At 33.3% G+C, this 17,165-nt stretch overlaps 1 protein-coding gene across 1 annotated transcript in view; it reads right to left on the reverse strand.

Annotated features, from left to right (window-relative positions):
• The window catches only part of LOC145267027 (uncharacterized), a 64,394-nt gene extending 47,607 nt beyond the window's left edge, over positions 1-16,787 (reverse strand). The window contains exon 1 of the mRNA XM_080122957.1: positions 16,640-16,787. The gene's annotated coding sequence lies outside the window, so the exon portion shown is untranslated. The remainder of the gene's footprint in view (positions 1-16,639) is intronic.
• Positions 16,788-17,165: the final 378 nt, after the last annotated feature.

Raw genomic sequence — 17,165 nt, forward strand, 5'->3', positions numbered from 1 at the left:
CATTTTCACAACGTTTCAACTAATGTAACCTCTGACCATCTTTAGGTGTAGCAGAAGAATAATCCTCGTCTCCAAAAATTTAGAAACACACATACATTAGTGATGGGACGATTTCAATCTTCCCCTCACCCCAATTCCGATACAATAACCGATTCTGATTCTTTATCCATCTCTAAATATTTAACTATAAAGTTTTTTTTTTTTTCCGATTACGGTAAAACGCACCTGTTAAGGTGCACATATTTTCTCAAACGTAAAACACACTCATTGAGGGTAATGTATGGATTTTATTTTAATAGTAGTTAAAAATTTCAATAAATATTTATTAGCCTGGGTGCATGTTGAGCAAAAGAATATGGTGGTAGGCAGGCAGGCAGGCTCGAACTTGTATTGCGAAGGAGGAAAAAAAAAAAAAAAATGTTTGCTGTTGTGCCCATTGCCAAACCGGAAGCGACAAATGTTTAAATTAAGGCTAAATAATCGAAAAGAGGCGATGACTTTCGAAAATATTGGTGAAAAAAGCAACCCCTCCCTGTAGAAAAGTGCCAAGTTGAGGGTGAAGGAATTAATGGTTTTAGCCAATTTTTTTTTTTATTTATCGTCTGATGGGTCGAGTTTCAAAATGACACCAATCTTGTGAAAATCTGTTGCCTCTGTCGAAAGTTTTAGGCAGACATACAAACAGACAGGTGAGATTTATATTATAGACTAGCGGGGGGTACCTGGCGTTGCCCGAGTGTTTGGAGATGTGTGGTCACCCGGGTGTTTGTGTCATTGGGGGGGGGGTAAAATAATAAAAAAAGTTTTGGTAGGTAAGTATGAAGGATCGAAGCCGAACCCTTGAGGCAAAGTTGGAAATTAAAGTGTGAAAAAAACAAAAAAAAAACAACATGCAACGTTAACCACTGGGCCACCACGAAATGTTTGAATTTATTTTAAGTATTTAGAATTGGCAGGTGCCTGTTTTAATGACTTAATGAGGTTAACTTTGACTGCGGGAATGCCTTATTTTATTTAATTTTTTTTTTTTTTGTTGTTTCCCCAAGATGTTGGAGGGGGGGGGAGAGAACCAGCTCCTCATAACAAAGGGATTGTCCAAATTGAATAGCAATTGTCTGATATAAGGAGAAACTCCACATTGATCAAAGCCGATTGCTTTTGGATGTTGGAACGATGTTCGTTTTGCTTTTATTATTATATGAAAAGCTTAATGCACATGCGGCGATCGAAAAATGTTGAATATTTATCTTTTCAAAGTCGGACAAATTAAATAGACAGGCGACCCCGGTTGTTAACTCATAGATATTATAATTTAGGCGTGATATAAAAAGTTTTAAGTTGTGTACTCCTATTATTACTACAATTTTCCGATTACGATAAACTAAGATTTTTCTGATTAATCATACCAACACACACACACATATATATATATATATATATATAAAAGCGAAAATGTATGTATGTATGTGTGTTTGTGTGACCCCTAAAAACTTTCGACAGACAGAACAAAAATTCACAAACTTGGTATCATATTGAAGCCCCATCCTTCGGCCGAAAAATTGGCCAAACGTTTATTTTTTCACCCCTAAATTGACAATTTTCGACAGGAGGGGGGGGGGTGTAAAAAAAAAAAAACAGTCCTCTTGTGACGACGACCAGTTCTGCGCATGCATCAGATGACATCATGACCTGATTTACTTAGTTGATGAACTGACCAAATTTCATGTACGTCGCGTTAGCTCAGTTGGTTAGCGCGTTGGTTCATTATCTAAACGTTTTGGGTTTGAATCATGGTGTGAGATGTCTTATTTTTCTCGATTTTTAAAATTTAAATATTGAACCAGTGTTATGTAAGCCATTTTACACGTAACGTTCGTTTTTCTGTTTTTTTTACTTCGCTTATCCACCCCCGACCGCACACTCAAAAACACCCAGGTACCCACCGATTTTTTAAATCTTATTTAAGCCATTTTTCACGTTTTTTTTTTAACGTCCCCCCCCCCCCCGGGTTTCTTTTTTATTTAAGAGCACACACACCTCCAAACACCCGGGCAACGCCGGGTACCCCCCCGCTAGTCTATATATATAAATCTCAAACATCTGTTAGTATGTATGTTTGTATGTCCGCCTAAAACTTTTGACAACAAAAAGTAACAAATTCGATATCTCGAACCTTCACCCGACAAATATCGAAAAATTGGCCAAAAACATTAATTCTTTCACCCTAAAGCCATCAGTTTTGTACAAGGAGGGTGTAGCAAAAACCATCCTCTCATGACAAGTTCACTTCTATGCATGCGCAAATGGCGTCGGAACATGATTTACTTTAAATACTAAAAAACCAACCCAGATCCATCAATGTCATCTTAGCTCAGTTGCTTAGAGGGTGGCGTCATTATCTAAAGGTTGTAAATTCGAATCATGGTGTGAGGTGTCTTTTTTTTTTTCTTTTTTTTTTTTATTTTTAAAATTTTAATATTGAAAATATTTAAGCCATTTTTCATGTTTTTTTTTGTTTTTATTTTTCAGATTTTTAAAAAGTTTTAACGTTCGTTTTTCTATTTTCCTTTTCCATCACATTCGCATTTCCTTTTTTTATTTTTGTTTTTCCGATTTTTACATTTAATATCGTTCGTTTGTCTTACGTTAGTTTTTTTTTGTTTTTTTTTTTTCGATTTGTTAAAGTTTTAACAATTTTTTTATATAAAATATTTAATAATTGAATATTTAATTTGTTTATTCTTATGTTTTGATTACACACCCCCTCCGAGCACACACACCTCTAAACACCTGGGCAACACCGAGTACCCCCCCCCCCCGCTAGTATATATATGCATCTTAGTTTTAGGGTATTGGAATCAGAAAAATTGATCTGTTTTCCAATACCAAAAACGATTCCATTAATTCTTTTTATTTTGTTTGAAAATCAAATCTCAACCATTCGCCAAGCGGTCTTTTTTATATCAGCTGGTATATTATATATAGAATGGCGCCCAAAAGTTTTTGCTCAGCCACTTTCTTGTCAAGCGCATTCTATCGGTGCGTCCAATTATCATCAGGAGTAAGTAATTGTTGTTTTTCTTTTCTTTTGAGGCTTGGTGTATTTAGTTTTTTTTTTTTTTTTTTTTTAGTTAGAAAAGGTGGTTATAATCTATTGGTTATAATTGCCCCTGATGATAATCGGACACACCAATAGAAAGCGCTTAAAATGGCTGAACAAAAAACTTTTGGGTGCCATTCTATACAACATGCCAGCTAATATAAAAAAAAAGACCGCTTGGCGAATGGAAAAGAGCCAGAAAAATCGGAAAAAAAAGAATAACTCGTGTTCAATTAGATGTGCTTGAATAATGACTTGCTGCCAAAATTATATATATATATATATATATATTTGTATATATTGGGTTAAAAATATCCAAAAATTAAAACCATTGAAGTTCGAGGTTGTTCACTGTGCTCAATGAAAAGAGCAGGATATTATGTTATTCAATTTATATATATATATAAATATCATTTGAAGTAACTGAGCAGATTTTACATCAGTTCAAATAGTAATCTGGTGAAGTCGTCGAACCGAATGAGTGTTGAAGTTGATATTCCCTGCGTGAGGCTTCTGTACCTTTTGATGTCTATTCCAGATGACTTCACCAGTTGGTACTTATGGCTCAACCAGCCAATCAGCATCTTGTAAGAATGTACTTCTATTCACTACATTAACACACACTGTGTGATGAGAAGTTTATCAACTCAGAAGTCAAAACCCCCTCCCCTCCACCAATTTCCCAACACAGAGATTACCCCCCCCCTCCAATTTCGCAACACGGAAGTCAAAGCCCCCCCCCCCAATTTCACAACACTGTGATTAGAGCCCGCCTACCAATTTCTTAACATTCTACCAATTTTCCTGAAAGCATCTAACGATATGTTGTTGCTTAATTTTTGCTTTTAAATTTGTGATCAAAGTTTAAGATATGGATATGCACGGATATTTTGGATTCTTTCAATGACTGTTTTCATCTTGAGTGTTGTTTATGGAAATCGCGCTGAACAAACCATGAAGATGATTATTGCAAAGACAAAAAGGTGCCTATGAGCTTGGCTCACTATTAAAAAAGACCAAAAGTTAGAGGTAGGATGAAAACAAGGAGCTCTACAAGTCTGCAGTTCAAGAGGAAGCTGCATTACAATGGAGTATCAAAACAGCGAAATGATGGAGACCACTAGACCAACGAGTCAAACGAGCTGAAACAAAAGAAGCAGTGAATAGATCAAACAATTCTGAAGAACACATAACATAATAGTATTTATAGAAAAGATTGAGACTAGCAACATTATGTCCGTGAGAGAAAGGTTGCAAAGAAGAAAGGATAGGGCCAATTAAATTACAGATACACTTGTACACTTTAACAACCTGCAAATGGGACAGATTCACCAGCCCAAATTGCTGCAATGAGTGGACTGCAGTAATTAGTCTCTTGGAAAATTACAAGGACGCCACAGGAAGGCTTGCTATGTGCCCACTTGTGACTCTGGCTAACAGTTCTTGGGGAGCAGAGACACAGACCCTACATCTGTCAGCTTTAGCGCCGTGCTACTCGACTGCAGAATACTGCACAGGAACATGGGTCCGTTCTCATGCTGCATAGGTCGACATTGAGCTCAACAAGACATATAGGACGATTAACAGCAACCTGAAACCAACCAACCTGCCATATGTCTACAGGATGTCTATAATCACTCTGCCACAGATCCACCAAGAGGTTATTGTGAAGACAGAGTGGAACAAGCAAAGCAACAGTAATTGCTTTGCCTTTTTTGGACATGAAGAGGTGCCGCAGCGACTACCATCTTGCAAAAGCTTTGCGATTGTCACAGGTCTTGGACAAACAACACCAATGACCTGCCGTCTACATTGGTGGGATGAATCAGTCAAAGACAAAAAACAAGGTTCTTCCGGCACCGAAAGTAGACCTCCCAGTAGGCTTTGAACTCCCCCGTTGGAAAGAGTAGGTAACATTCCACCGGGCTTGAGCGAAGGTTACCAAAGCACGAGACAACCTACACAAGTGGGGTTATGTACAGGGCGTTCGGTGTCCTTGTAGCACCGACATGAAAACTACTGCATGCATCCTTACACACTGAAACCTGCCTTGCTTAGTGGACAATGTGAATCTGAAGGATGTCTCTGACACTGCCCGGCGATGGATCTTGAGATGTCGTGTGAAATGCTATGATGATGATGATGATGACCAGCCGAAATATAACATTATTCCATCCATGGTCTGATAGATTTGTAAGTAGAATAGTCTCCGGTGTTAGAAAGAAAATGTGATAGAGAAGCTGAAAGAGCAATGAGTTTTATTATGGGAACTGGTATGCATCACCTGCCGTCTCTCCAGCTATGGGTGAAATGGTACTTGCAATGAATGACCATCTAGAAGATTTCAATACTTGGATGAAGAGTGCCGGAAATGGCTGAAGCAACTGATGATTTGAAAGATAAAACAAAAATTTTTTTAAAAAATAAAAACAAAAATATATACAGTAATGGATCTTTGAAAAATTTACTTTCACCATGACTAATGTTTGTGTATATAAAAAAAAAAAAAAAAAAAAGTATGGTTATTTAGATAAAGTGCGAACAAATGAACAATTTGTTGGCAATTTTACCTTTATGATGCTCGTTGGGAGAGAAACCAGTTATATTGGAAAATCCCTTCTGGCAAAAATTTGTTTTCGACATGTCTGATGTTTGTGCAAAATAAAAAAATAAATAAAAATCCAAGACCTGGTTATTGAGAAAAGTGCGCACATTTGAACGGGACTGAATTACTAGGTCCAATCCCTCCTTTTTCGGGCTAGGGAAAGAAAGAAAAAAAAAAAAAATGACTACCTGGAGTTAGATTAATTGAAGTGTCAACATCTAACAACTGACTTCATAAACACCTACAAAATCATTAACCAAATTACAAAAAAAAAAAAAAAAAAAAAAAAAAAAACGGAGCACCTTCTTTGATCTCATGCGTCTAACATAACTACCTTCAAAGTCAGAAAATAGCACAGCTCTTCCCATGACTATCGGAAACATTTTTTCATGCTTAAAATTGCCGGAACAGAGACAAATACCTGCATCAAGCATTGAATCCTTTAAAAGTCTTAAGCTTCTCGAACTTCATCCAAACTATATCTGATACCCCTCCCCCCACCTCTACACACGTTTATCAGGAGGCATATTTTATTTCTGTGACAATTTCTGGGCATTACCAGATCAGGCTGCCTGAAGATACTGGTTTCCTGACTTAAAACGCACCAAACATTAACATCATTGGTTTTTATTTCTTTGTACTTCTGCAGTTTAAAGCCCGTTTTTCTGTGAGTCTTCCTCAGCAACGTCCGGTTAATGACAGAAACCGCCAGATTATTCCAAGCGAGCAAAAATGGACGCGAGTGAGCGGACGGTACAAATTGGAACAAAAAAAAAAAAAAACTAAAGAAAAGGAAAGAGTTTATAAAGGAAAAGAAAAGAAAGGGTAGCCCCAACGTAATATAAACACTTTTAAAATCATGTTAAAAACTGCTTTTGGAATAAACATCTCCAACTTCGAAAGCTATTCTTAACATAGGGGGGGGGCAGTGTTCATACTAAGCTGGGACAGGTCATAAAAAAAAATAAAAAAATAAAATAAACTTTCCATACACACACACACAAAACAAATACATTTGTTCACGAATTAAAAAAAAAAAAAAAATTCTTACCCCCCCCCCCAAAAAAAAAGACACAGTTGCCATAAAAATAAATAAAACAGTAAAATGTATGCAATTATTACGGTAGGTTGTTTGCTTTATTTTTTTGTCCGTTTTTTTTTTTTTTTTTTTGATTGACTTCCGTTCATTCGGTATAATCCAGGGGTTTCCGACATCCGACGAGTGTTGCCGAGCAAGCCTCACGGAAAAACTGGCTATAAACTGCAGAAGTACCGTATTTTCTTTTCTTTGCAAACCACAAATAATTGAATTTTCATTTGCACTTATAAAAAAAATGCTGAGTCGAATTTTTATTTTCATTTTTAAGAATTTTTTTGTTTGTTCCTTTGCAATAAAGTCTCAGATAAGATGAATTCATATCTACTCAATTTTTTTTCCAGTGCTCCACTGCTCCACTACTCCAGTGCCAGTGCTCCACTAGCAGTGTCAGAAATTTCGTGAAAATAGTGAATAATTCCACCCCATCTTTCCAAGCTTATAACTCCTCGAAAAATGTAATTCAAGCCCTAATTTTTTTTTTCAATTAAAGGAGTAAGGACCAAGGTTTTATTTAAAAAAAAAACAAAACAAAGTGTTTTTTTTTTTTAAAAAAGGTTTTAAACTTCGGACTTTACAGGTAAATTTCTAAAAAACTGATTTTTTTTTTTGTTTTAAATTTGAATATATTATTTATTGACCTTTTCTCTTCAATTTGTGATATATAAACCTATTAAACATAAATTAATTATTTACTTTTTAATAGACATTTCAAAATGGGGGGTGCGTGAAAATGGGGGTGCGTGAAAATGGGGGGGCGTGAATTTAAAAAAAACGTTTGTCTAAAATATTATATTCGGTTTATTGGAAAGAACAAAATTTCACATTGACCCTGAAAATATCGTAAAAATAGAATCAATAGAAAAATTTTGATAGATTTTTAAAATTTAAAAATTTAAAAATATTGAGTTTAAAAATTGAAAAATATTGAGTTCGGAAAATTCATTACTGTTTTAAAAAAATAATAAAAATATTTTTATTACTTTTAAAACAACTGTAATAGTTTATTTTGGAAGTATAATCCATAAAGAAAATAAATAACCCACTTTTAACAGAGAAATTACGAGATTTTTATATTGTATTCGCAGTTTCGTGTTAGGGGTGTCAAAAATTCCTACAAAAATTCTGATACTGCTAGTGCTCCACTCCACGTTTCTCTCGTGATCGTCCTCTTTCTATTGTTTATATTTTTTCGGCACTTCTGTATGACAGTTACATATTAGCATCAATAAAGAGTTATCGACCCCTGTTCTTAGAAAGAAGTGCCATCTAGCGGCCATTATATGAACATCAAATATAAACAAGTGTTTACGATAACGCAAAAATATATATAACGGGTACTAGTGCACTTATTGATCCGTGCTGAAATAACATTATTTAAAAGGTCATTCTTAACATGGGGAGGGTGTTTTGTACCTATTCTATACTTTAACCTTACAATTGAATTAAAAAATCTTTAAACTTGGAAATACGATTTTAAAAATAGCGCGGATCAGTAAGTGCACTAACGAAATAACACAAAAATATACGAAAATGGAAACATTTATTGTATAAAAAATATATCAAAATATAATTTTAATGTATTAATAATTTTTTTTCAATGAGCGATCCAATCCATAACTGAAAATAAAATACGATAAAAGCATGAAACAGATTGTTTTTAGAATTTTTTTTCCGGTAAGGTTGTATAAAAATGTCGAAAAATATAATTTAAAAAACATTAAACATTTATAGAGGTTTAAGACTTTTTTTTTTTTTTTTTTGTACAGAAAGAATGTATAAAAATATAATTTTAGTTTGCACTAACTTTTAGAAAAGGAAGAGTTATCGACCCCTAACAAGCGACATCTGTCGGCGGTTTTTGAAACTAAAATACAAACATTCGCCTCATAACTCCTCCTGCATAAGTGCCGTTTTTTTTTTCTTATCGATGACGTCATTTCGTATGCATTTGCATATAACCGTCCACGCCATGTTACAGTAATAATCAATATTTCTATTCTGATCGCCATGAATAACTACTAATAATTAGTTCCCCAAAATATGTCTGGAACGCAAAAATGGTTGATATGCCGTAAAACAAAATCACTCCCAAGCCCTGACAACTGCTAACTGCTCTTATCCCATGTACTATAAATGCATTTTTCCATGAATAAAAACAATGTACATTGTCCGGCAGATTACGTGACTTTAATGGAAAGGCCTTCTATTTATGTTGGTCACGCTTGAATAAATTAATGAGGGGAGAAAAAAAAACCTACTGAAATAATAACATTATCTATATATCTATAAAGTGTGTGTGTGTGTATACACATTTCCCTACCAAATTACTCTGTCAATTTTCAGTCTACAGACTCGAGACTTGGCATAAGGAGTATTGAGATATGGAAAGAATCCTCTTAATTGGTTCCGGCCATACATTTAGCTGTCAAGGAGTCAAAATTCAACGATTTGACCTTTGAAAACTCTATCAAACTCCTCTGCCAATTTTGGATCTAAACACTTGAAATTTTAGATGTAGGTTCCTTGGACATGGATTAAACTTTTTAACTCGATTTGAGTCCAAAACAATAAATGTTAAGGGGTCAAAAAAAAAAAAAAAAAAAAAAAAAAAAAAAAAAAAATTGACTTTTCAGCCAATTTGGTATAAACATTTGAAATTTGGTGTTACAGACATAGGGTTACTTTTTTAATCAGTTTTTAGCCGAAACTTGGCTGACAAGGGATCAAAATACAAAAGATTTTACCTTTGCAGTCTCTAGCAAACTATTCAGCCAATTTTGAGTCCACGCAGAAAGCTTTTTAATAAGTTTTTAGGCGAAAATTTGGTTGCTAAGGTGTCAAAATTGAAAGAGTTGATCTTCGCAGCTAAACACTTGAAATTTTAGATGCAAGTTTCCTGGACACGAGTCAAACTTTTTAATATATACGCACAAAGTTACGAACAGTACATAGGGCCCAAGCACAGCCGGGCTGAACTGCTAGTTATTTAAAAACCCATTTTTAACATGCGGAAGGGAGGTAACTATTCTGTACTTTTACCTACGATTTAATACACAAAACATACCCTAAAACTTGAATTTTAAAAGGGCTGACATGCCGTAAAACAAAGCAATCACCCCAAACCCTGACAATTGTTCATTATCTCAGACTATAAATGCATTTTTTTCATAAGTAAAACGATATACGTTGTTCCAGTGTATTTACTCCTCAGAAAATATTTCGTTCTTAAAGAATAAAATAGAGTTTGGTGCTAGCGTACTTACTGATCCATGCTATTTTTTAAATTGTATTTCCAAGTTTAATTAAAGTTTTATGTTTTTTTTATTCAATTGTAAGATTAAAGTATAGAATAGTTACAAAACATCCTCCCCATGTTAAGAACGGCTTTTTAAATAACATTTCAGCACAGATCAATAAGCGCACTCCGCACTAGTACCTAGAGTTCAAAGGTTCTAAACAGTTTATTTGTTAGAATAGGAGCTAGTTCCGGTTGCAGCTTTTGAAACACTACGATTGGAATGTTGTCAAGGCTATTTGCTTTGCTGAGATCAAAGTTCTAAGTTTGGCAACATCATGGATATCAGATGTCGCTCAGAGTATTTTCAGTCTTAGGTGGAAATTCAGGCGGCTTTGATTGCAGAGGGTTGCGTTTGATGCAAAAGTCTTTGCACAAGGTTTGGCTTTGTCAGATGCTACGAAATCAGCATGTTACGCGACTTTAATGGAACGGCCTTCTATTTGCGTTGGCGACAAAGAAAAAAAATATAAATAAAAAAACTGACGGCGGACGTTGTCGAAAGTGCCCCCCCCTCTAAATTCCACATTCTTCACTTTTTTTTTTTCTTGTTAATATCCTCGATTACAGACTTAAGTTATAAAAAAAAAAAAAAAAAAATTTTCATAACTTTTCACGTGGGGAGTTCAGTTTTCAATTATAACGTTGTATTAAATTGAACACGAATTTTGTGACCACGATGAAAAAAAAAAAAAAGGCAACTCTCTCTGATGTAACCAGAAGGTAAAAGTTAGAATGGGGGGGGGGGGTTAAAAAAAAAAGAAAAAGATTTCTTTACCCCCCTCTCTCATCTATGTATCTACCCCACTCTCTCTCTCTCTCTCTTCATCTCATCTATGTACGTAGCTATCTATTCCTCGTGGTCAGAAAGTTCGTGTTCAATGTAGTACAACGTTATAATTGAAAACTGAAACCCCACGTGAAAAGTTATAAAAATATATTTTTTCAATTTTTTTCTTTTTTATAATCTGAAACTTAAGTTTGTAATCGAGGGGGGGGGGAAGTGAAAACTGGAATTTAGAGGGGGGCACTCTCGACAACGTCCGCCAAACTGACAATATTAAACCGTGCTGAAATCAAATTGAGAAACCCATTCTTTACAAGGGGAGGGGAGGTAACTTCTGTACTTTTACCTAACAATTTAATAAAAAAACACACAAACAAAAAAGAAAAAGCATTTCGTTTACTTACATCGCAAACAAGATATCCACACATTTCTAAACGTTATCTCAGGAAGGTCGATAACTGAAGTTCGTAATTTCCTAATCTATTAACTACTTTCCTTTTTTACACCAAGTTAAATTAAATTTTTTGGATATTATTTAATGAGTTGGAAAAAAACAAAAAAAACAAAAAAAAAAAAAAACTACACAAAATACTGTTAAAACCCCACTCAATATATGTTACCGTGACATGGGCTGACATATTCGGTGGGTTTTTAAACAGTGTTTTGTCTAGTTTTTTTTATTTCTTAACTCATTTTCCCAAACTTACCGTGTTAAAGAAAGATTCGGGCGCCATTTTAAATTTTCCAATACATCGGTAAACACTGTTTTTCGAGCTGAATAAACATGTTACATTAAATAAAAACACTAAAAAAATATCCGGTTAGGTAGAAAAGTAACTTATCTTGCCTTTGATAATATTTATTTGTTGTATATTTGTTTAAGAAATTCTTCGAATCTGTGTACAGTAATACAAACCCACATAGATTCGAAAAAGTGGTAAAAAAAAAAAAAAGTAAATATGAAGAATTACTCCACTCGCACCCCACCCTCGAAAATTCCTTTAAAATTACCACTCACAGGTTTTCGGGGTAGCTGAAAACGAAAACAACGTTTAAAATTACGGCAAACGAGTAGTTTCTAAGATATGAAGAAATGTTAGTTTTAACTGTGGGTGATCACTTTTCTATATTAATTAAACGTAAAATGAACACCTACTTTGTGGCGACGTTTTTCGGGGGGGGGGGGGGAAGACTCTTTCCACCCATCGGAAAATCCTTTAAAATTACCACGAACGTTTTTAAAATTCCAAGAAACAAATAGTTTCCAAGATATGAAGAAATGCACCCACTTTATGGTCACTTTTTTTTTTGGGGGGGGGGGGGAACTGCCGGTTTGTTTTGCGTTCTTTTTTTGGGAGATATTCAATTATAGAACTTGTATAGTTTTTTAACAGGTGCTTATGCAGTTTAATTAACCGTAAGAACGTAAGTAACGCGCCGACATTAACCGAGCAGAAGAACTGTTTTAATATTTTACAAAAATTCTGTTTACATTTGGTGGGAGGCGGGGGTTGTGGCGGCCGCCTCCCACCAAGTGTAAACAGAACTTTTGTAAAATATTAAACAGTTCTGCTCAAAACAGTTAATGTCTGCCCAATGCAACATTGCAACGGTAACATATATTGAGCGAGTTTCTAACAGTATTTTGTATAATCTGTTTGTTTAAACTCATTTTCCCAAACTTACCGTGTACAACAGCGAGCACGCCATTTTTCTTTTTAAAATATATCGAAAAACACTGCATGATTTTCGAACCGATTACACGCTTTAAAGTGAGTTAAAACCACTAAAAAGTTTTCCAGATAGGTAGAAGAGTAACTTATCTAGCCTTTGATAACATTTGTTATATTTGATTTTTTTAAATTACTTTTTCGAATCTGCGAGTACAATAACAAACCCCAAAATTGTTTTATTAAAATTATATTTTCTTACGCAGACTTTTAAATAAAAAGTCTTTACAATTATATTTTGATACATTTTTATACAATAAATGGGTTTGTTTTCAAAGGGCGCGCCCAGTTTGGGTTTGTATTACTGTACACAGATTCGAAAAATTTGTCAAAAAATATATAATAAACAAATGTTATCAAAGGTAAGATAATTTACTTTTCTACCAAACTGAATATATTTTTCGTGTTTTTATTCAATTGAACATGTTTATTCAGCTCGAAAAACATGCAGTGTTTACCGATGTATTGGAAAATTCAAAATGGCGGCCGATTCTCTCTTTAACACGGTAAGTTTGGAAAAAGGTGTAATAAATAATAAACTAGACAAAATACTGTTAGAAATTCGCTCAATATATGTTACTGTGACATAACTTGACATATATTCGGTGGTTTTTAATAGTATTTTGTCTAGTTTATTATTTATAACACCTTTTCTTGAACTTACCGTGTTAAAGAGAGAATCGGCCGCCATTTTGAATTTTCCAATACATCGGTAAACACTGCATGTTTTTCGAGCTGAATAAACATGTTACATTGAATAAAAACACGAAAATTATATCCAGTTTGGTAGAAAAGTAACTTATCTTGCCTTTGATAACATTTATTTGCTATATATTTGTTTTTTGACAACTTTTTCGAATCTATGTGTACAGTAATACAAACCCAATGAAAATATTGAAAAAAGTTTAAATTGTACGTATCCGTTATGGAATGAAGTTCTCAAAAAAAAAAAAAAAAAAAAAAAAAAAAAAAAAATTCACTTAATTTCATCAAGTAGTTTTTGTTTTTTTTTACAGCGAAAAAACCATTTGTTATGATACCGAGCAAAAAAAAAACAAAAAAAAAAACAAAAAAAAACTACTCGATCAAATTAAGTGAATTTTTTTCCCCGATATCTTCAATTCCAAACGGATACTTACAAATATAACCTTTTTTCGATATTTTCATTTTTTTAATGTCTTGATTCTGTTTTTAATTTAAAAAAAAAAAAAAAAAAAAGTATGGTACTAGTGCACTTATTGATCCGTGCTGAAATAATAACATTTAAAAAGCCATTCTTAATATGGGGAGGGGAGGGTGTTTGTACCTATTCTATACTACAATTACAATTGAATAAATAAATAAATAAAAAACGGTGCTAGTGCACTTAGTGATCCGCGCTATTTTTTTTAAATCGTATTTCCAAGTTTAATTAAAGTTTTTTTTTTTTTTTTATTCAATTGTAAGGTTAAAGTATAGAATCGGTACAAAACATCCTCCCCATGTTAAGAATGGCTTTTTAAATAATAACGTTATTTCAGCACGGAACAATAAGTGCAGTACTACTGCAGTACCAAAAAACATAAAATTTTAATTAAACTTGAAAATACGATTTAAAAATAGCGCGGAAAAGTGCACTGGCACCAAAAGCATATGTATACGTTCCAGGAAAAGCTTTCCTGTTATCATTAAATCGAAACATTTCCAATTAAACAATTATCGATACATGTTCTCTTTCACTTTCTTTATTTACTTTTTTTTTTTTTTTTTTCATAGTTCTTTCCCTGCGTAATCATTATCTAGTTTATTTTGTTTTCTACTTCGGTCATAGTTTAAAATACTGATTTCTCCCTCTGATTCTAACTACAGGTGCCCGAAAATAAAATGGCGTCTCCATTTTCGGCGATAAACTGTAGAAGTACCAGGATGGTTACAAAACACTCTCTCCCCCCAATGTTAAGAATAGCTTTCTAAATAACGTTATTATTTCAGCACGGATCAATAAGTGAGTGCACTCACTGCACTACAGTAAGGTTACACCCGTTAAATTGTCAAATTTTTTGTTTTACAATTAAACTTTGTATTTAATTTTGTTTGAAGTGAATATTTTGGGGAATTTTTTTGGTATTATTATACAAACACCGTGACAGCGTTAGGGTTAGGTTTTAGGGTTAGGGTTAATTCGCTGTCACGGTGTTTGTATAAATTTACCATTTTTTTTTTTGTCCGATGCAAAATAGAACATTACTGTGATATTCATTTACAGCATACTCGAAAACCTGTAAAAGTCGTTATCGAGTTGGAAAGTAGAAATTTACCTTACCCCCCCCCGCTCTTTTTTAGACAGGAATAAACACCGGTCGCATGAGAGCAATATTTTTCTCGGTGATATGGCACTGATATGGTCACATATCTGAAAGTTAAGTTTGTAATCGATGATTAATGTGTGAAGGAAAAAAAAGGGGGGGGGGTCAATATTCTCAACGTCCGCCATGGATTCCCATTCCTTAAAAGTATTCACACACACACAAAAAAAAGCAACATTTTTATATTTAAAGAAAGTGGTGCTTGCTTGACTGCTTGATCCATACTATTTTTAAAATAGTATTTAAGTTTAAAGTTTTAATATCTTTGTATTATATTGTAAGGTCAAAGTACAGAATAAGTACAAAACACCCTCCCTCCCATGTTAAGAATGACTTTCTAAATAACGTTATTTCAGCACAGATCACTAAGTGTGCACTACTGCAGTACTGACTGCACTAGTACCCAGAAAGTTGATAGATCGATTTTTTAATGTGGTTTTAAGCAAGAACAGTACTCACGTCAAAAATAGTAATATATCCAAAAATTACGAAAATTTATGGCGTAAAAAAAAAAGTTTAATTTTTACGGAAAATTATGGAAAATTACATCTTTCCTAGGTGGGAACACTGAACACCTTGAAGATTGCGAATACAGGGTCACATTTATCTCCCTTTTCGTCACTTTAATGGCTGACGTTTTGTTTTAGACTATAGAGAGTATTTTTTTTTCACTAAAAAAACACAATGGCAGTTTTACTCGATGAACTTTCGTAATTTTTGGATATATTACTATTTTCGACATGACAAATAAGTGCTGTTGTTTTCTGCTTTAAAGCACATTTTTGTAAAAATTCGATCTGTCGACTATCTTAAGCACCATTTTTAAAAAATGATTAACTCGGGGGTGGGGCATTTTACGTTTAAATTATGTCAAAAGTTGAACTTTTAACCCAATCTAAAAAATAAAAATAAAGATAAAACAGAAAGAAAACTATGCCTAACGCGTTATATATATATATAATATTTTGAAGCTAAATTCAATTTTTACTTTTTTTTTTTAATGTTTAAGTCAAAGTACAGGAAAGTTATAAACGCATTCCCATCCCCATGTTAAGAATGGCTTTCTAAGTAACATTACTTCAGTTACTGAAGTTAAGCGCGTTAATAGCGATGCATAAGTATCGAAACGGATTTAAAACCTTTTTCTTTTTTTTTTTTACATTGTTCAAACAAAATACGTCCGGCAGAAAGTTGTCAAAAGTAATTGTAATAAGTTCTTTTTCCCCCCTTAAGACCAAATAAAATAAAATAAGTTATTTTGGATTTTAATAAAGTTTTTTAAACTTGTATCCAGAACGAAACAAACTCAAAATTCGGTATTTGATATTTTTCAAAATTCAAACATGAAATAAAACATGTCCGAAAACGAAAAGAAAGAAGTTGTAAATTTAGTTAATTTTTTTCTTTTTTAAGTTTGCACACACACACACACACACACACATATATATTATATATAAATTTGGATTTCTTGCAGACTTTTTGCGCGCATGTGGGCAAAAGCAAAGAATTTTTTTTTTTTCATAGTACAGAAATTTTTAGAAAAGAAAAAGTTCGGATACTAACATTTATTTAAACAAAAATCCACAAATAAAACCAGATTTATTATTTGATAGCTTAAGAAAATTAAAACCTAATAATTTAATTTTAATTTAAAAATTAAAATTAAATCAAGACTCACCTTTAAGAAATGAAGTTTTCAATCCAACAAAAACCGTGAAAAAAGGTTTTCAACTTTTCGCCAATGTGACGGGTTAGAGATAAAAAAAAAAAAAAAAAATTTTCGAACTTTAAAGATTTTTGTTAAATAACTTTTTTTACACTTAATTAAATCACAAAAACTACTTAAAAAAATAAATGTTTAATTTATGTTTTGTAAAAAAAAAATATTTGGTTTATTTTATAAATTATTTTGTCTTGTTTAAAAATGAGCAAACGGCAAAAAATGTTTAGACGCAATTTGATTGGTCGAAAGTGTGCAACGAAAACTAAGTGCTTTTTCACGAGTTTATTTATAGAAACCTCGACTTACGAACCGAAGCGGAAAATCTGTAACAATTACCATTTTCTTTGCTACGGATGGACAGACACGTAATAATGTCCGTTTTCTTTTTTTACCCCCTCCTTTCTTTTTAAGCAGTGGCAAGCCTAAAAGTTTCACTTTGCGCAGACTTTAAACCGGCGAAGTCACTAAATGACGGCTTAAG

Source organism: Euprymna scolopes, chromosome 42 (genome assembly GCF_053919585.1).
Source record: "Euprymna scolopes isolate OS-2025 chromosome 42, ASM5391958v1, whole genome shotgun sequence".
Lineage (NCBI taxonomy): Eukaryota > Metazoa > Mollusca > Cephalopoda > Sepiida > Sepiolidae > Euprymna > Euprymna scolopes.